This window comes from Bos indicus x Bos taurus, chromosome 18 (genome assembly GCF_003369695.1).
Source record: "Bos indicus x Bos taurus breed Angus x Brahman F1 hybrid chromosome 18, Bos_hybrid_MaternalHap_v2.0, whole genome shotgun sequence".
Lineage (NCBI taxonomy): Eukaryota > Metazoa > Chordata > Mammalia > Artiodactyla > Bovidae > Bos > Bos indicus x Bos taurus.
This window is the reverse complement of record NC_040093.1, coordinates 14,447,238-14,461,656: the sequence shown is the minus strand read 5'-3', so window position 1 is coordinate 14,461,656 and position 14,419 is coordinate 14,447,238.

Below are 14,419 nucleotides of genomic sequence, written 5' to 3'. Positions count from 1 at the left end.
AGTATTTAGAACAAAGGCCTTGTAGGGAAGTCATAGGATTATAGATTCAATTTGAGTAAAGTGTAAAACCACATATTTAATGGTAAAGGGCCTTTGACTTAAGATGGCCAAGGACTTCCTGGTGGTCCAGTGGCTAAGACCCTATGCTCCCAATGCAGGGCCTGGGTTCAATCCCTGGTCAGGGAACTAGATCCCACAGGCCACAACTAAGACTTGATGCAGCCAAATAAACATTTTTTTTAAAAGGAAATATCATTTTTTAAAAAGGGACTTAATCCACCTAGCAATGCAGGGGACATGGGTTCAATCCCTGGTGGGGGAACTAAGATTCCCACAGGCCAGGAAGCACCTAAGCCCACATGCCACAACTATTGCCCATGAGATCCGGAGCTTGTGTGCCACAACTAAGATTGGAAGGGTGCGTGCAGCTAAGTGGCTTCAGTCGTGTCCAACTCTGGACACATGGACTGTAGCCTGCCAGGCTATAGCTGTCCATGGGATTCCCCAGGCAAGGATACTGGAGTGGATTGCCATTTCCTTCTCCAGGGGATCTTCCTGATCCAGGGATAGAACACACATCTCCTGCATTGGCAGCTGGCAGATTCTTTACCACTGAGACATCAGGGAAGCCACTCAGTGGCTCTTTACTGCCGAGCCATCACTGATGCAATGGAAATGAACTTGGGCAAAATTTGGGAGACGGTGAGGGGCAGAGAGGTCTGGCATGCAGCAGCCCATGGGGTCACAAAGAGTCAGACGTGACTGGGTGATTGAACAACAACACCAGGGAAGACCTGAGGCAGCCAAATAAATATATATTTAAATATTAAAAAAAGATAGACATAGCATGAATATCAATTTATTATAAAGATAATTTTAAGAGTTTCATTTTTCTGATATTAAAAGTGACTTAATAAAGACTTGTTTCCATTAAAGACAATAAAATGAAGTCTTTATGAATTCAAACTGCAGCTTTCAGGGTGATTTTTAAATACAATCTATTTGGTATGTGTCAGATATTGTGTTAGTGTCTGCTAGGGTTTCTTTTTTCTTTTGATGCAAAAAGTTTATTAAAATGGACTTGTATACAAAGGCTTTGTGGGACATGGGTGAGATATGTTTTGAGCCAGCTAAACTCATGCTGCAAGGTCACTTTTTTTTCCAGTTTTAGTGAGATGTAATTGACAAAATTGCAATATATCTAAAGTGTACTACATGAAGATTTCATATACATATATATTGTAAAAGGACTCCTACCATTGTATTAACTAACACATTTATTTACCACCTCCATATGTACCTTTTTTTCTTTTTCTGATGAGAACACAAGTTCTACTCTCTTGTGTGCATACATGCTAAGTTGCTTCAGTCCAAGTCTTTGTGATTCTATGGATCGTAGCCTGCCAGGTTCCTCTGTCTATGGGATTCTCCAGGCAAGAATACTGGAGTGGGTTGCCATGTCCTCCTCCAGCGGATCTTCCCCACCCAGGGATTGAACCTATGTCTCTTATGTCTCTTGTTTTGGCAGATGGGTTCTTTACCACTAGCACCACCTGGGAAGCCCCTCTATTCTCTTAGCAAACTGCAATTATACAATACAGTATTATCAGCAATAGTCAACATATTATACATTAGATCCTCAGACCCTATTCATCGTATAACTGAAAGTTTGTATTCTTTTACCAACTTTCCCCTATTTCCTCCAACCCAAGCCCCTGGCAACCACTTTTTGAATCTCTGTTTCTACCAGTTCAACTATTTTTAGAATTTCACAAGTGATATCATGCAGTATTTTGTTGTTGTTGTTGCCTTTTTTCTTTTTAAATTGAAGTAAAGTTGGTTTACAATCTTGTGTTAGTTACTGCTGTACAGCAAAGTGATGTACTTACGCATAGCTTCTTGGGTGGCTCTAGTGGTAAAGAACCCACCTGCCAGTGCAAGAGAGCTAAGAGACATGGGTTCAATCCCTGGGTTGGAAAGATGCCCTGAGGAGGAAATGGCAACCCACTCCAGTATTCTTGCCTAGAGAATCCTATGGACAGAGGAGCCTGGCAGGCTACAGACTACAGTCCATGGGGTCACATAGAGTTGGACATGACTGAAGCGACTTAGCACACACACATATATGCATATATATATATGGACATATATATATATATATATATATGTTCTTTTAAAAATATTCTTTTCCATTTGGTCTATCATAGGATACTGAATATGGGTCTGTGTTCTATATGGTAGGACCTTGTAGTTTATCCATCCTGTCTATTAAAGTTTACATCAGCTAACCCCAACCTCCCACTCCATTCCCCCCCAACCCCTTCCCCGTCAGCAACCACCAGTCTGTTGTCTATATTCTGTTTCATAGATAGGTTCATCTGTGTCATGTTTTAGCTTCCACATGAAAGTGATGCCACATGGTATTTGTCTTCCTCTTTCTGATTTACTTCACTTAGTCTGCTAATTTCTGGTTGCATCCATGTTGCTGCAGATGGCATTATTTCATCCTTTTTTTTGTGGCTGAGGAGTATTCCATTGTATATATGTATCACTGTGCTGTGCTGTGCTAAGTCGCTTCAGTCATGTCCTATTCTTTTTGATCCCATGAACTGTAGCCCACCAGGCTCCTCTTTCCATGAGATTCTCCAGGCAAGAATACTGGAGTGGGTTGCCATGCCCTCCTCCAGGGAACTTCCTGAGTCAGGGATGGAACCTGCGTCTCCTATGGTGTCTCCTGCATTCACAGGTGGGTTCTTTACCTCTAGCGCCACCATTTTTATCCATTTATCTTTGATGGACAGTTAGGTTGTCTCCATGTCCTGGATATTGTAAATAGTGCTGATATGAACATAGGGGTACATGTATCTTTTTGAATTAGAGTTTTATCTGAGGCTAGGGTTTTAAATACAGGATCTCATTCAACTCTCACAAGAGCCCAGAGAGATCGATTTTATCCCCATTTTGCAAAGAAGAAACTAGCTCTGGAAGGTTAAATGACCTGTCCAGTGTAGAATCCCTCTTGCCTCCTGTGAAGATCTCTGTCCCTACTGAGGGGATTTTGTTGAGACATTTGGCGATCTGGGAAGACTTCCTCTGCCAACTAGTTGCTTTTTTTGTGTGCAAGCTGGCAGCTAAGAGGAAAGAGTGCTGGGGGTGGCTAGTTCTCACCTAAGGTTCAGGTTGTAGGCTCCTAGGAGAGGACCATGTTACTCCCCTTTCTGGCCATAAGGGGGCGGCAGATACACCAGACCCTGCAACTTCGGGAAGGCAATGGCAACCCACTCCAGTACTCTTGCCTGGAAAATCCCATGGACAGAGGAGCCTGGTAGGCTGCAGTCCATGGGGTCGCTAAGAGTCGGATATGACTGAGCGACTTCACTTTCACTTTTCACTTTCCTGCGTTGGAGAAGGAAATGCAACCCACTCCAGTGTTCTTGCGTGGAGAATCCCAGGGACGGGGGAGCCTGGTGGGCTGCCGTCTCTGGGGTCGCACAGAGTCGGACACGACTGATGTGACTTAGCAGCAGCAGCAGATGAGGAAGGGGGTGTCCGAGGAAGCTGAGTGGTAAAGAGTCCGTCTGCAATGCTGGAGACACAGGAGATGCAGACTCGATTCCTGGGTCAGATAGATCCCCTGGAGGAGGAAATGGCAACCTGCTCCAGTGTTCTTGCCTGGAAAATTCCATAGACAGAGGAGCCTGGAGGGGCTGCCGTCCATGGAGTCACAGACGTGACTGAGCACAGGTAAGGAATAATGATGGGAGACTCTGTGCTAGGCTATTTACCTGTGGAATCTCACTTTAACTCTCTGCACTCTGTTATGAGGTGGGGAGGTAGACACTAAGGGTACTCTTACTGTTCGGTTCAGTTGCTCAGTCGTATCCAATTTGTGACCCCATAGATGGCAGCACTCCAGGCTTCCCTGTCCATCACCAATTCTCTGAGATTGCTCAAACTCATGTCCATTGAGTCAGTGATGTCATCCAACCATCTCATCCTCTGTCGTCCCCTTCTCCTGCCTTCAATCTTTCCCAGCATCAGGGTCTTTTCAAATGAGTCAGTTCTTCATATCACGTGGCCAGTGTATCGGAGTTTCAGCTTCAGCATCAGCCCTTCCAATGAATATTCAGGACTGATCTCCTTTAGGATGGACTGGTTGGATCTCCTTGCAGTCCGAGGGACTCTCAAGAGTCTTCTCCAACACCACAGTTCAAAAGCATCAATTCTTTGGCGCTCAGCTTTCTTTATAGTCCAACTCTCACATTCATACATGACTACTGGAAAAACCACAGCTTTGACTAGATGGACCTTTGTTGGCAAAGTAATGTCTCTGCTTTTTAATATGCTGTCTAGGTTGGACACTTGCTCTTTGAAGGAGCAAGTGTCTTTTAATTTCCTGGCTGCAGTCACCATCTGCTGTGATTTTAGAGCCCCCCCCCAAAATAAATCTGTCACTGTTTCCATTGTTTCCCCATCTATTTGCCATGAAGTGATGGGACCAGATGCTATGATCTTAGTTTTCTGAATGTTGAGCTTTAAGCCAACTTTTTCACTCTCCTCTTTCACTTTCACTGAGAGACTTTTTAGTTCTTCTTTGCTTTCTGCCATAAGGGTGGTGTCATCTGCGTATCTGAGGTTACTGATATTTCTCCTGGCAATCTTGATTCCAGCTTGTGCTTCATCCAGCCCAGCATTTCACATGATATACTCTGCATATAAGTTAAATAAGCAGGGTGACAATATACAATCTTGACATACTCCTTTCCTGATTTGGAACCAGTCTGTTGTTCCATGTCTGGTTCTAAATATTGCTTCTTGACCTGCATACAGATTCCTCAGGAGGGAGGTCAGGTGGTCTGGTATTCCCATCTCTTTAAGAATTTTCCGGTTTGTTGTGATCCACACAGTCAAATACTTCGGCATTAAGCATTTTCTGTGCCTTACCTCATTCATTCTTAGTACAGTACTATGAAGAAGATATTGTCACTTCTGTGTTTCCATTTTGCAGTGGAAGAAATAGGTTTAACTACCTGAGGCCTCAAATCCTACCTCTGTTAATGACTTGGACAAGTGAGATCTGAAGTGCCTGCCATTGACCTCAGAAGTTGGACTGTCACGAGGACCTTGATTACTATGAATGAGTTTTAGAAGGGTGGTTGGGGAGCCAAAGGAGGTCATGGGAAGTGGGTCAGGTCTGAATGGAGACCAGAGAGAGCCTGTGGCAAGAGGCTGCGAGGTGAAATTTATCACTGGGCTTCTCCTAGTCTGTACTTCTGATTAGCTGAGCTAGTAGATCATTTTAGAGGGCTGAGCCAGGGCGTGGGTGGGCCAAGGCATATGTGTGTATATTCCCTCTCTCTTTTTAAAAATGATTTTATTTTGGGCTGTGCTGGGTCTTGTTGCTGCCCGGGATTTTCTCTAGCTGTGGTGAGCAGGGGCTGCTCTCTTGTTGCAGAGCATGGGCTCTAGGGTTGGCAGGCTTCTGTTGTTGCAGCAAGCAGGCTCAGGAGTTGCAGCTCCTGGGCTCTAGAGCACAGGCTCAGTAGTTGTGGCTCACGGGCTTAGTTGCTCTGTGGCATATGAGATCTTCCTGGACCAGGGATTGAACCTATGTCTCCTGCACTGGCAGGCAGATTCTTTACCACTGAGCCACCAGGGAAACCCCCATAGATTCTTATCTCATTAGCCAAGGGGCTTGAGAACATCAGTAACCTTCAAAGGGGACTGGTGAGTCAAAAGCATGGTATCTTTAGATGGATGGGAGGTGCCAATCACGATGTGAGAGATGGGACGTATTTACCATGTACAGAAGATTATATGTAACAAGACAACTGGCCATGGAGTGCAATTTAATGAACCCCACAAACATATCACTCAACCTAAGAAACAGGCTATCAAGAGGAACTTGCATCTTACCTATATAGTGCTTAAGGCAATGGCACCCCACTCCAGTATTCTTGCCTGGACAATCCCATGGACGGAGGAGCCTGGTAGGCTGCAGTCCATGGGGCCGCTAAGAGTTGGACATGACTGAGCGACTTCACTTTCACTTTTCACTTTCGTGTATTGGAGAAGGAAATGGCACCCCACTCCAGTGTTCTTGCCTGGAGAATCCCAGGGACAGGGGAGCCTGGTGGGCTGCAGTCCATGGGGCCGCTAAGAGTTGGACACGACTGAGCGACTTCACTTTCACTTTTCACTTTCGTGTATTGGAGAAAGAAATGGCAACCCACTCCAGTGTTCTTGCCTGGAGAATCCCAGGGACGGGGGAGCCTAGTGGGCTGCGGTCTATGGGGTCGCAGAGTCGGACACGACTGAAGCGACTTAGCAGCAGCATCACATCTCTTTGCCTTCTCTCACGAAGTAACCACTACCCTACATTTTACTTGGCTTGGGTTTTTGTATACTTTGATCATATATGCATAATATATATTTATTTTAAAATATTTATTTAATTTTTAGCTGCACTGGGTCTTCGTTGCTGTGTGAGGGCTTTCTCTAGTTGCCACAAGCAGGGGCTACTCTCTAATTGCGGTGTGCAGGCTTCTCATTGCAGTGGCTTCTCTTGTTGCGGAGCAAGGGCTGTAGGGTGCTGAGGCTCAGTAGTTGTGGCTCACAGGCACTAGAGCATGGGCACAGCCTTAGCTGCCCGGTAATGTGTGGAATATTCTCGGACCAGGGACTGAACCTATGTCTCCTGCATTGGCAGATGGATTCTTAACCATTGGAGCACCAAGGAAGTTCAAGAATAATATATTTAAACAATAAGTGTTGTTAGAATTGTTTCCTTGTGTAAAATGGTTTATTATATGTAGTTCTCTGGAACTTTAAATCATGCATATATCTAATATTCATCCATGTTCCAGTGTGTGGTTTTGTTCCTGCATTTTCACTGCTGTATTATCTCCTGTTGTGCTATTTGTATCACAATATAGTCCTTGTCAATTATGCTTGGATTTCCCCTCTCCCCACCCTCCCAGTTTGGGACACTTATTGCTGCTGTGTGTTCTTGTACGTGTCCCCTAGTGCTTATGTGTAAGAGTTTCTCCTGGGTGTACAACCAGGTATGGAAATGCTGGGCTGTAGGTTTGTTTGGCTTTGGAAAATAATGCCAAATTGTTTCCCAAAGTGTTTGTAGCAATTATACATTACTGGTAGAGAGTAAAGAATTCTTGTTCATCCACGTGACCTCCGACTTTTCCAACTTTAAAACTTTTGCCAATCTGGTGGATGTAAAATGGCGTCTCATTGCGGTCTGAATTTATATCTCCCTGATTACTAAGCTGTTATTGTTCAGATGGACTGCAGCATGCCAGGCTTCCCGGTCCCTCACTGTCTCCCTGGGTTTGCTCAAATTCATGTCCATTGTGTCGGTGATGCCATCCAACCATCTCATCCTCTGTCGTCCCCTTCTCCTCCTGCTCTCAGTCTTTCCCAGCATCAGGGTCTTTTCCAGTGACTTGGCTCTTCACATCAGGTGGCCAAAGTATCAGAGCGTCAGCTTCAGCATCAGTCCTTCCAATGAATATCAGGGCTAAATTCCTTTAGGATTGACTGGTTTGATCTCCTTGCTGTCTAAGGGACTCTCAAGTAGGTTGAGCATTTCTTCAGATGTGTATTGCCTGTGCTTCGTCTGTAAAATGCCTATTTTTTTTTTTTTGGTTTCTTTTTCTATACGATTGTTTAACTTTTTTTCTGGATACATAGGATTTCCTTAGGTATGCATATATCTTATGTACTAATTCTGTGTCAGTCAGATGATTTGTCTTTATATCTTATGGTCTCTTTTGAAGAAAAGGATTTTAATGTTGAACTTATCAACCTTCCAGTTTTATGGCGATTCTTTTTGTGCTTTGCTTAAGAGAGCCTTCTTGGTGATTCCCCAGTGGTCCATTGGTTAGGACTCAGTGCTTTCACTGCCAGGACCTGGGTTCAATCCCTGGTCAGGGAACTAAGATCCTGTAAGACACAGAGTGGGATCACACCCCCCCAAAAAAAATTAAAACAAAAATAAAGGCTGCATGCTTAATATAACAGTAAGGCCCTTGACAGTCTGATTCCATTCATGTCTCAGACTGTCTTCCACAATAAGACACACTGTCTTATTAACTATCTCATTATGAAATAACATTAAAAAAAGAGATTCTTATTTATCCCAGGATCCAAAAAATGCTCTCCTTTGTTTCCTCCAAAACAGTAAGTTTGGATTTTTGCATTTATGTTCTTAATTTATTTAGAATTGATTTTTGTGTGTCTTTAAGATATTTTCATATAGACAATTAATTGCTCAGCTCCTTTTATTGAATAATTCCTTCTTTCCCCATTTATCTGCAGTGGCATCTTGGTTGTATTTCAAAGTTTCGTATTTGTGTGAGTCTCTTTCTGGAATTCTTATCTTCCCACCGATCAATTGATCTCCTTTTGTGCCAACAGTTCACTGTATTATTTTTACAGCTTTTTAATAAGTCGTTTTACCTGATAAGGCAAGTCATTCCCCCTCCCCACTTGTTCTTCATCTTCAGGAGAACCTTGGTTATTCTTGGACTTTTTGCACTTCCGTGTACATTTGGACCAACTTGTCAAGTTCTAAGGAATTCTTGTTGGGATTTTGGTTGGAATTTCATTGACTAACTGCTAATTTAGGGGAGAGTCTATATATTTACGAAGCTGAACCCTTCTATCCATGAACATGGGACATCTCTTTATTTAGGTCTTAATATTTTTCTGGGAAGCTTAAAATTTTTTGCATTAGGATCTTGCACATATTTTGTTAATTTATTCCAAAATAATCTATAGTGTTGGTTATTATAAATGATGTCATTTTATTATTTTTTTCTTTGTGAAAAAATTATTTTTATTTATTTATGGCTATGCCGGGTCTTCATTGCTCCACACAGGCTTTCTCTAGTTGTGGTGAATGGTGGTTACTCTTTGTTGCAGTGTGCGGGCTTCTCAATGCAGTGGCTTCTTTTTTGCAGAGCACAGGTTCTAGGAACACGAGCTTCAGTAGTTGCAGCACACAGGCTTATTAATTGTGGCACAGGGGCTCAGTTGCTCTGGCATGTGGAATCTTCCTGGACCGTGGATCAAACTTGTGTCCCTTGCATTGGCAGGATTCTTATCCACTGTACCATCAGGGAAGTCCTAGGGTGGCATTTTTATCTTTTTGAGTGTTGTGCTCCCTAGCTTCAGGGGAAAATAGTATTTCAAATCTGGAGAATGGGAAGATCATTCCATGCTGGAGGAACAACGGTGTGACTGCGGAACTACAAACAGCTCAGAGGTCAGACAGGTGGTGTAAGGAATGGTCCAACGCGGCACTTTCTTTGAATTATTTTGAAACTCTGGTAAAATAACTACACAACGAATTTCTGGGATCAAAAAAGGTACCCTCCCTCACTCCCATGCATCTTCCCTCTCTTTTTTACTTTGGTATTATCAGACAGCTGCTGCTGCTAAGTCGCTTCAGTCGTGTCCGACTCTGTGCGACCCCATAAACGGCAGCCCATCAGGCTCCCCCGCCCCTGGGATTCTCCAGGCAAGAATACTGGAGTAGGTTGCCATTTCCTTCTCCGGTGCATGAAAGTGAAAAGTCAAATGATGTCATTTTAAAGTTACATTTTCTATTTGTTTCTAACGTGGAAATGCAATAAATTTTTGTGCAGTGTATTGATCTTAAAGATAGACACTTTGCTAGACTATATTATTATTTCTAATAATTTGTTTACAGGGTTTTAGGGAGAGGTTTCTGTGTAGATAAAAAGCATCTGTGGATAATGACAGTCGATCTGTGCTGGTTGGGACATCCCAGCACAGCAGTAACAGTGCTGGGCATTCTTGGGTTGTTCTTGATTTTCAGTGTAATACTGCCATTTTTCTAGAAAACAATGTTGCTGTGTCTTGTTTGCTTGCTTTTTTGAGGGAGATAGATTTAAAAAAATTTTTTTCCAGCCTTTTTGAGATATAAGGGACATCATGCTCAGTTGTTCAGTCATGGCCAACTCTTTGCTACCCCATGGACTGTAGCCTGCCAGGCTCCTCTGTCCATGGGATTCACCAGGCAACAATTCTGGAGTGGGTGGCCATTTCCTCCTCCAGGGGATCTTCCCAGACCAGGGATGGAAGCTGCGTCTCTTGCGTCTCCTGCATTGGAAGGCAGATTCTTTACCACTGAGCCACCAGGGAAGCCCCATATGATGAACATGCAACACTTATTTAGGTTGTACACTGTGATGATTTGAAATATATGTGTACTGCAAAATGATTGCTACCGTAGCATTAGCTAACACATCCATCTCATAATTACCATTTCTTGTTTGTGGTGAGACCATTTAAAGCCTACTCTCTTAGCACTTTCAAGTATACAATACGGTGTTATTAACTATAAGCAGCGTGCTGTACATAAGATTCCTAGAGCCTGTTTATTTTACCACTGGAAGTTTGTACTCTTTGAGCAACATTTCCTCATTTCCCCCACCCCTCAACTCCTGGTAATTACCATCCTATTTTCTGTTTCTATGCATTGGCTTTTTTTTTGTACTCCACATGTAAGTGATGTCATATAGCGTGGGTCCCCCAAACTCTGAGATCTAATGCCTGATGTTGAGGTGGAGTTGATGTAATAATAGAAATAACATGCACAAAAAAATGTGATGTGTTTGAATCATTCTGAAATGATCCCCCAGCCCCCATCTGTGGAAAAGTTGTCTTCCATGAAACCAGTCCCTGGTGCTAAAAAAGGTTGTGGCCTCTGTCATATAGTATGCATCTTTGCCTGTCTGACTGATTTCAGTTAGCATAATGCCATCAAAGTCCATCCACCTTTCTTCTTTTTTTGCAAATGGAAAGCTTCCTTTCTTTTGCATAGCTGAATGATATTTCATCTTTCTGTCTTGCATCCTCTTTATATCTTTATCCAGTCATCCACTGATGGCCACTTAGGTTGTTTCCAAGTCTTGGCTATTGTGAATAATGCTGCAAAAAACACGAGAACGTAGATGTTGTTAGGTATTCTTAATCAGATTAAGGAGGTTCCCTTGTGTTCCTAGTGTAATAGTTTACAAATATAAGCTGATGGCAGATATTATCAAATTATTTTTCTATATCTATTGAGATAATCAGGAGTTTTCCCTTTGATATTAATATGGCACACAATGTAGATTTTTTAAAACTCTAAAAACTGATGTATTACATGCAAAGACACGTACAAGTCATAAGTGCTTTTCTCCTGGGTGTTTGCAGAGATGTAGGGCAAGTCTTAAAACCGTATAAAACTCTCAGAATCCAAAGATCTTCACTGTGTGGTATGCCTAAGACCACTGCAGCTTCCTGTAGGAAGGCGATGGGGTGCTGTGGCCCCCACTTCCATTTACAGATTTATAATGTTAAATAACCTTTACTTCTCTGGGGCCAACAAAGCTTAGTCATGGTGTGTCATCTGTTTTCACATACTGCTGGATTTGGTTTGCTAAAACCTTGTTTAGGATTTTTGCCTCTCTGTTCGTAAGTGTGGACTGGCCTGACATTCTCCTTTTGGTTCTGGTTTTAATCTCAGAATGAGTCCGGAACTGTATCTCTTTTTCTATTCTGTGGAAGAATTTGATGTGTGAACAGAGTCCCAGAGCTTTTGGGGGCAATAATAAAAAGATTTAACTTTTGTACCATTGAAATACCAGAAGCAGAGGGAAAGAAAACATGGACTGCAAAAAAAATTGAAACAATAATGGCTCAGGAAGCTGAGTGAACTCAAAGTAGGATCAATCTAGACAAATTCACACTAAGATACATAGTAAACTTGTGAAAACTGACGACAAAGGAAAAAATATCTTTACAACCTAGAGGTGTGGGTTGGGGAGGGAGGTGAGAGGGAGGATCAAGAGGGAGGGGACATAGGGATACCTATGGTTGATTCATGGCAGAAATCAATACAATACAGTAAAGCAGTTATCCTTCAATTTAAAAAAATCCAGAGAAACAACCCATTTCCTATTCAGGATTTTTTTTTTTTTTTTGGCCACGAGGCATGGGGGATCTTAGTTCCCTGACTAGGGATTGAACCTCTGCCCCTTGCAGTGGAAACTCAGACTCTTAACCACTGGACCACCAGGGAAATCCCAGAAACTCTAATTTAAATGACAGTAGATTTTGTACCTGAAAATGTGGAAGGAAGTGGCATATTTTTCAAGTGCTGAAAGGAAAGAACTGTCAACTAAGAATTCTACATCTGGCAAATTTATCCTTTGGGAATGAAAGGGGAATCAGGAAATTCTCTGATGAAGGAAAACTATGAGGATTTGCTGCTAACTGACCTTTCAAAGACTGGCCAAAGAGAACAATGTCCAGTTCATTCTCTTTCATTGCTTAGGCTTGGTATCGTATCTAAACTCTGACCAAATGTAAAATAAAATAAAAATAATAAATAAAAATAAAGTAAATCCAACAGAGTATGTTCTCTGACAATAATACAGTCACGGTAGAAATCAGCAATAGAAAGACAACAAGAAAATCTCTGAAACATTTAGAAAATAAACAACATATTTCTGAATAATCTATGGCCAGAGATGAAGTCTCAAAGGAAATTTAAAAAAAAAGAATTGAATTAAATACTGAATTAACAAACCTCCAACCATTTAATAGAATGCAGCTTATGTAATGCCGAGAAGGGTACTTTATGCAACAAAATGCTTATATTAGCAAAGAGGAAACACCACCTCAAATTAATAATCTAAGATTCTATGACAAGAAACTAGAAAAATGACAACAAAAAGAATCCAACTCAAAGCAGAAGAAAGAATAAAAATAAGAGCACTCATGATTCTTACACTAGGTTCTGTGAATGGATGGCTTGGACCTGAGCCACTGGGAAGGGCAGGGCTGAGTCTGGAGGGTCAGATTTAGTTTTGTGAGTGTGAGGTGGATGGGATCAAGAAGATGGGATGACTGTGAGGGTCCCAGTCTTTTCTCTTCATCTGGGGGTTGCAGGCAGATGGAACAGTTCTTTGGTGTTCTGCCCTGGGAAATATGTCTTCATGCTCCACTGTTCCCTCAGGAAAAATGTTTGCTCTGCTGGGAAGGACACCCAGCACAGGGCTCTCAGCCTGGAGGAGCTGGGAAAGTAGCCTAGAGCTCTGCTCAGCCTGCTGTCTAGGGAGCTCAGCTGGGGCTCAGCGAACAGAAGGCTGTGCTCAGGTGGTGTTCCAGGCTGGGTGATGGATGGGTGTGTTTCCAAGGTCAGGCACCAAGGTTCAGAAGGTTAATCATGAAATATTCCCTTAATGTTGTAGGCAAGACAGTTGCCTGACTCTCAGGGGTGGGGAGATTCCCTGAGATGCCAGAGTTAAGTTCTCAGCCTCCCCAGGGCCATACTCTGGGTGCAGTGGTCAGCAGCAGTGTGGCAAGTTGTAGAAGATGTGCCAATAAGTACTGTCCAGACACGTGCAAAAGGTTCACGACTTATAAATTAGAGCGAAGCAGGCTATCCCTTAAAAGTTCTGCCTCGTTGGATCTTTCTCATAGAAAGAATAGAAATGGGCTGGGTTTCCAGTCGTTCCTTTTCATTGAGTCCTTTCTGTGCAGCCCCTGGGATGAGCACAGTGAAGACCCTGCCCATGGTGCTGACCAACACTAGCTGCCCAAAGGAGCTGCATCTGCTTTTTTTACATTCTTAACACAGCGTTCTAACAAGGAAGAGGTGGAGAGGGCTTCAGGGAGTGTTGACTGGCTTCTGTCTCCATGGCTAAACGACAGTGAGGGTGCCTGTGCACATCAAATCAGGAACTAACCCCACAGTCAGGAAGACCAATTCCAGATTGCCCATGAGTAGTGGTTTTGTAGCTCAGTCGGTAAAGAATCTGCCTGCAATGCAGGAGACCCAGGTTCGACTCCTGGGTTGGGAAGACCCCCTGGAGAAGGAAATGGCAACTCGCTCCACTATTCTTGCCTGGAGAATCCCATGGACAGAGGAGCCTGGTATATTCCCAGTCCATGGGGTCGCAAGAGTCAGACACAACTGAGCAACTAAACCACTATGAGGAGTTTGCGGTGAGAGAAGACGATGATGACAACCTTGAGAGATGTGACAGAGAGAACAACGGCCCCTCAAAGTTGACCACATATTTTTTAAGTTTTTATTTATTTATTTGGCTGCATTGAGTCTTAGTTGCGACATGCAGGATCTTTTGTTGCAGTGCACAGACTCTCTAGCTGTGGTGTGTAGGTTCAGTAGTTGTGGCATGCAGGCTTAGGTGGCTTAAGTGGGATCTTAAGTTTCCCGACCAGAGATTGAACCCATGTCCTTTGCATTGCAAGGCAGATTCTAAATCAACTGGACCACCAGGGAAGTCCCTGTCCACATCTTAATACCCAGAATCTCTGCAGATGTCCCAAGATAAAGGGAATTTATAAATTAAGGATCATGTGA